Genomic DNA, 6000 nt, shown 5'->3' with positions numbered 1-6000 from the left:
AAACGCTTTTTAGCACCTCGGCCAGTTAAGAGATCCCCAGGCCAGAGGTTTTTCCGTGGCGGGGTCGACTCGCCTGGCGTTATTTTTCCACTTCCCCAGGCCCAAGCCCGCCCACCGGTGTCGAAGCCATCTCTTTACTGGTCCAGAAGTGTGCTCGTCTCCGCAGCGAGCCAATCATAGCCTCACTTTTCACCCCAGGGATTTGGGAAACGGAAAAGACCTCAACCGGTTCCCGGGAGTAAGGCGGGGCCGTAAAAGAGTGACACCTTAATCCTCCAATGGGCAGAGTGCGAGGACCGGCCCCTCTGGCGCCTAGGGTAGAAATGAGCCTTGATGCCGGCGGCAAGGATGAGTCCTAGGCGGCGCTGCCTGCTCAGCGGCTCTGAGGAGCGGGTGCTGCTGGTGGCCTCTCTGCAGGTGAGTGATTTTGTTTTAGAATATTGCTGTTGAGAACGTTTCCATTTTAAAATAATGTAATGGTTTATTTTAGAGTGCGGGAAGGCCGGTTCCTTCACTCCCCCGGTTCAGCCTTTGAATCTGGCGCTCGCTAGTCCGCCCCTCAAGCCAACCCTTAACGTCTGCCCCAGGTCCCTCTCTGCTGTCCCTTTCTCAGAATGAGCCTGCTTGGGAGTCACAGATCTGTCAGCTGACGGGAGAACGAGCCTAGGCAGTGATGTCTTGATGGCGAGAATAAATAGGAACTGGAGGGAGGGATGAACTCACCCTGGACGTCTGGCAGAGCCCCTTCAATGGTAGTGCTCCTGGAAGGAAGCTCAGTGCCTTTTCAGGGCCATGCCACTATATTTATGGCGATGGCAGACCTAGCCTGAAAAGTCTAAGTAAACGGAAGACACCTAAATGTCAAGGAAGGAGAAGGAGGTGAGTATCTGCAACGGTTTCGTGCAGCGCTCAAATCTGGAGCCAAATCACAGGTTCTTAGAACCACTAAAAATATATAAATATATATATATAAAGTAAGTGTATTTCTCCGCCTTTCAAAGGTATAGGGGGGCGCTGCACTACTAGAGAAGGGCAATAGAAATGCATCAGGGAAGCAAAGTTCACAATTAAGTTTTGAAGGATAATGGGTTGTTAGCTAACTTAGGGTAACTCCAGTTCCCCAACCAACTCCCTTCCAAATTATGGAGGGTTTATAGCTTGAGAGTGGTTAACTGACTGAACGCAGACTTTGGAGAGAAAAAAAAAATCAAATACTGTCTTTTACCAGTGGCTAATGAGGTTTTCCAGAAGGAAAGCAGAACACGTGTCAATGCCTCCTTTATTTTAAAACTGGCTCCCCTGAGGCCAGGGTCTAGGTTTTATCCATCTCTGTTTTCTTGTAGCACCCCCACACGCCAGAGATGCTTCTCAAGTTGGTGTGGGCTTGAGAGACGCATAATTCAAACAAACGGTGCAGTGGAAGGAGCTCCTAGTTGCAAGTCAAGACACCTAGGTTTTAGTCTTGCAGCCGTTGCTATTTGTGAGATCTTAAGCAAATCATCTCAACTCTCTGACTCTTAATTTTTTTGCATCTTTAAAAAGTGGGAGTTGCCTTAGATTATTTCTGAGGTCCTGTGCCTGTGTTAAAGATCTGTTGTAAAATGAAGATGATTAGACATTTTCTACCACAAATATTTACATAAACAATCTCACTGCCGCATATTCCGTACTAATCTGTTAGCAAATAAAACTTCCCAGCTGTGAAGATAATACATGTTGTTTTGTGTTCGTATTTAAGCCAAATGGACCATGGGAGAGAATTTGGCCGTTTTACAGACTGACTGTTGTACAGAGGTATAATGTAGTAGAAAATGTCATCTTTTATTCCATCACCCAGAGGCAACCACTGTTCGTGTTTGGGTAGATCTTTTGCTCTCTCTTCCTCTTTTGCTTCCTACTGTTGGTTGAAACTGAGTGGCACCTTTCATTTAAGTTATGACTGATGCATCTAAATCCAGCCCTGCAAATGTTTGAACTGATGGGTTCCTTGAAATCCTCGGAATGAAATCTGGTGTGAGGGGATGTTTATATGGGGAAGTAGGACAACAAGAATTACTTAACCAAAATGTTTCACTGGGACTTGGCCACAGATATGGAAAAAACATACTTTATAAAACGCAGATGAAATGTTAGCCACCTCATTAAAGCATTTGGATTGTAGAATACTGCTTAGCATTTAGTATGCTTCAAGGTCTGTATCTTACCATCAGCTTTACCCTCACCCCCACCAACACACACACACACACACACACACACACACACACCCCTCACTTGATTTCATTCCTCCTTCCACTACCTTATTTAACTCTTTCTCTTTACTCACCTCATCTTACTTTATTCTCAGCTTTTGCTTCTGCCCATGCCATCAGCAAGGTAAGATCGCCTGAGGTCTCTGGTAGTCTTCGTGTGTTAGCTCAAGTCTGTTCCATTCAGCCCAGGATACCTCTCACTTTTTGGTAGAGTGCTTCAGCACCATCTCATTTAGTCTTCCTCATAGCCCCTTGAGGACAGTAATTTCATTATCCTCAGGTTTTGTGGATAAGGATCCTGAAGTCCAGAGAGTTTAAATAACTTGATCAAGGTCACACTGTCAGTAAGGAGCAAAGCTGGGACTGATACCCCGGTTTCTTGACATAAAACTTTTGGGATTTGGTGGAGTTTGTGTACAAAAGCTACTACTCTGGGGAAATAAGTAACCAGTGATCAGAAGGAGGTGTCGTGAGTGGGTGTTGTCCACATTGGTGATGACATGTCAGCTGGAACAGGCAATGTGCCCAGGAAACAGACGTCTCGTGACATATGAGTATGTGTATTTCTTTCCTGGGAATGGAGGTCTGCCTGCTGTGGTTGGTTCTCCTTGTAACAAGTGATTAGTAGTAAATGGAATAGTGGTAGATGGAGAAAGTTGGAGAATGACAGGGTAATAGTGCCTAGAAAACACCTGTAGGTGGTAGCATCTGCTCCTGGTAAAGAGGTGTGTTTATAATGCAAATCTGAATGGAAAAGTTACTATAAAGCTAGGAAGAGTAACAGATGGTGGACCACTAGGTACTTTTAGGTACACTCTTGTTTGAACTTTTAATATTGAGCAGGATTTGGGGGCAATCCTATTTTAAGATTCTAAGGGACGCAGCTCCAGACTTCATTTCCCATAAGAACTGTTCCTTTTTACTTTATCAGAAACATGGTTAACCTCTCTCCCTCTTCTTCTATTTTTTTTTTTCTATATCCTCAAATACATAGCCGGCCTATCTTCTGTAGGGTCAGGGTCCTACTGCAATGGGGTTTGAGTTACACAGTGATGTTTGGACCAGGAAAAACAGGTCTGTGGTAGCATTCAAACAGTTAGTATTGCAGGGTAGGCTTTGGATGATCCACATCAGAGCAATTCTGGCTCTGTATCCCTTACTTTCTGTCACTTCAGCATTATGTCATTGATCACATTTCTTACTCAGTGTTTGGGTCCAGGAAATGGAAAACAAAAGTTTTAGGCTGGTCTTTATCCCGTAATTTTTCCTACCTGTTCATGAGTTGTCATAACAGAATATTAGACATTATTACTTTTCAAATTCCTGAGGCAGGGAGGAAGTAATGTCCTAGGAGCATTAGATTGGAAGACGGGACAAGCCTCAGATATGGTAGGGATGGGGGAGGTGTGTGAAATTACGTGGCTTAGTAAGGGGCAGGAGTAGGAGGCAGCAGCTAGATTGTTATGCTACCTTTGCTGAAACTACCTAGAGACTCTGGAGATAATGTAGAAGTAGCCTCAGTAAATGCAGTGCCTTGCATGTGCACCAGTCATTTATCAACCCACCCTCTCCATCCGCCGTGCCAAAAGGATGCGGATCTTGAAACATAACTTCAATTTTATGGTGGCATTTATGGAAAGAATATCTTTTGCTGTATAACCAATTTAGAATATATATATATGTGTATATATACACACACACAGTGCAAAGGGTATTTGAAAATATAAGTCACTTGCAAAGTATGTTTCCTTTGAATCACCTATTTGTTTCTGTATTGCCAAGGCAATTAATTGCACAGCACCTGTTCTTGAGCAAATATTCATTCATTTGAAGTACGAGGCACCATGACAGTTTATGGAGATGTCCAATAGAAGTAAAGCACATCAAAATGACAGATTATATTCCTGAAGTTGGTTAACAAGATGAATAATTTTTCCCTATAGTTTTTCTTTAACCCCTTATTAAATAATTAAGCAAAGGTAAACTACTCAGACTGATTTAAATGTTCTCAGTATTGTATTCTGTGAGGAATAAAAACAATTATGAATGGGATGCCACTACTCAAGGTGCTTGCCACCCTGGCCAATAATAAAATCGGGTGACTTAATAGTGTTGAGATTATTTTGTGGCAGGACGCTTCCAGCTTCAATACAGTGATGTGATTAGTAGATCAGAGTATGGCATCCTGCTAGGCTAGGTATTGCCAAATTAAGGCCTTCTGGCCCACTACCTGCTTTTGTACATCCCACAAACAATGGTTTTTACATTTTTTAATGGTTGACATAAATCAAAGAAGAACAATATTTCATGTGCATGAACATTATATGAAATTCTAGTTTCACTGTTCATACATAGTTTCATTGGAACACAGCCTCATTTGTTCAGCTGTGTATTGTCTACAGCTGTGTTCAGCTACAGTGGCAGAAGGTGGCACCACACAGCACAAGAAGCCTGAAGAAGTTACTGTTTGCAGCCCTTTCATGAAAGAACGGCTGACACCTGAGCTAAGCTACAGTGTCTTTCACACTCATCTCCATCATATGTCAGCAGCCATTGTCCTGGTGCAGGTCTTCATTCTGTGTTACCGGAATTATCGCAAAAGCCTCACAAGTGTTCATATCCCTGGTTTTTCCCATCTCCAGCTGTATTTGTAAGTGCTGTCAGATTCCCCTAAAATACACATTATTAAACCTTTAATGATGTCCCAGTGTTTACAGAGAACCTACATTCCTTGGCACAAGGCCCCCTCTGAAGTCACTATTCAGTCTTATCTTTCTAGGCTAGCCTCCTCCTACTTCCTCCTTGTACCCTATACTTAGGGTGATCATATAATTTTCCAAATGGGACATTCAAGCGCGAAAGGGGCCCTATAGTAATTATGCTGGGGAAACAGCCCTAAAGCAAGATTGTGGCAAACCAGGACACACGGTAGCCCTACGTATGCTCTGGTCAGTTTGCATGGGCCACCAGTTTTCATAAGCATCTGTTCCCTTGCCTCTACTCACTGTTCCCTTAGGCTAGACTTCCTTTCCCTTTTTCTGTAAATCTAAATCTTAAACATCTTTCCAATCCAGCTTCAGTAGTGCCATGTCCATGAAGCCTTACTCAGAAATAATCTTTCTTTCTCTCTCTCCTTTTTTTTTTTTTTTTACCTCCTTTATGAATGGAGTGTCATCTCACCATGTCGACCGCTTTTGGCTTTAGTAATACACACCCGCGCCCCCACGTCACCTTTCCCTCTCCAGTGCCTCGCAGGCATAATGCATGCTGGTTTCCGTGTTCCTCGTAGGCCTGGCGTCGTTCCATGTTCCAGTGGGTCTGCAGCACACGTCTGAAAAATGGATTAATTAACCAGACCAGGGAGACGGGTGAGGGGACTGTCAGTTTATACATCATCCATTGTAATGTGATTCAGTAGTAAGGAAAGTTAGGGTTCTAAGGACAGAGGATGGAGCCTTGGCCGCCAGTGTGGCAATGTGGCAGAGTGCTCTCAGGCGCTGGGGTCCGAGTGTAGGCGCTGGGGTCCAGCCTGCCTGTGCCCCAATGAACTCCTCCTCCGCCAGTTACAGTCTGTGTCATCTGGGCGAGTTAGCCTCTCTTACTAAGGTTCTGCATCTGTACAGTGGGACTAATCACAGCACCTCCTCCGCAGGATGGTGGTTGAAGATTCAAATAGTCCCAAGCAGCACATGGTGGGCACCCCATGAGTGTTAGCTGTTCTGGCATCATATGATATCTTCATCATCATAGT

At 44.0% G+C, this 6000-nt stretch overlaps 1 protein-coding gene across 1 annotated transcript in view; it reads left to right on the top strand.

Moving 5' to 3' along the window:
* Positions 1-296: 296 nt before the first annotated feature.
* Positions 297-6000, top strand: part of BPGM (bisphosphoglycerate mutase) — a 28759-nt gene continuing 23055 nt past the window's right edge. The window contains exon 1 of the mRNA XM_045855668.1: positions 297-417. The gene's annotated coding sequence lies outside the window, so the exon portion shown is untranslated. The remainder of the gene's footprint in view (positions 418-6000) is intronic.

This window comes from Phyllostomus hastatus, unplaced genomic scaffold (assembly GCF_019186645.2).
Source record: "Phyllostomus hastatus isolate PE091 unplaced genomic scaffold, TTU_PhHast_1.1 phas_scaffold_114, whole genome shotgun sequence".
Classification (NCBI taxonomy): Eukaryota; Metazoa; Chordata; class Mammalia; order Chiroptera; family Phyllostomidae; genus Phyllostomus; species Phyllostomus hastatus.
Note: the sequence above shows the minus strand (reverse complement) of the source record. Positions and strands in the feature narration are given on the sequence as shown.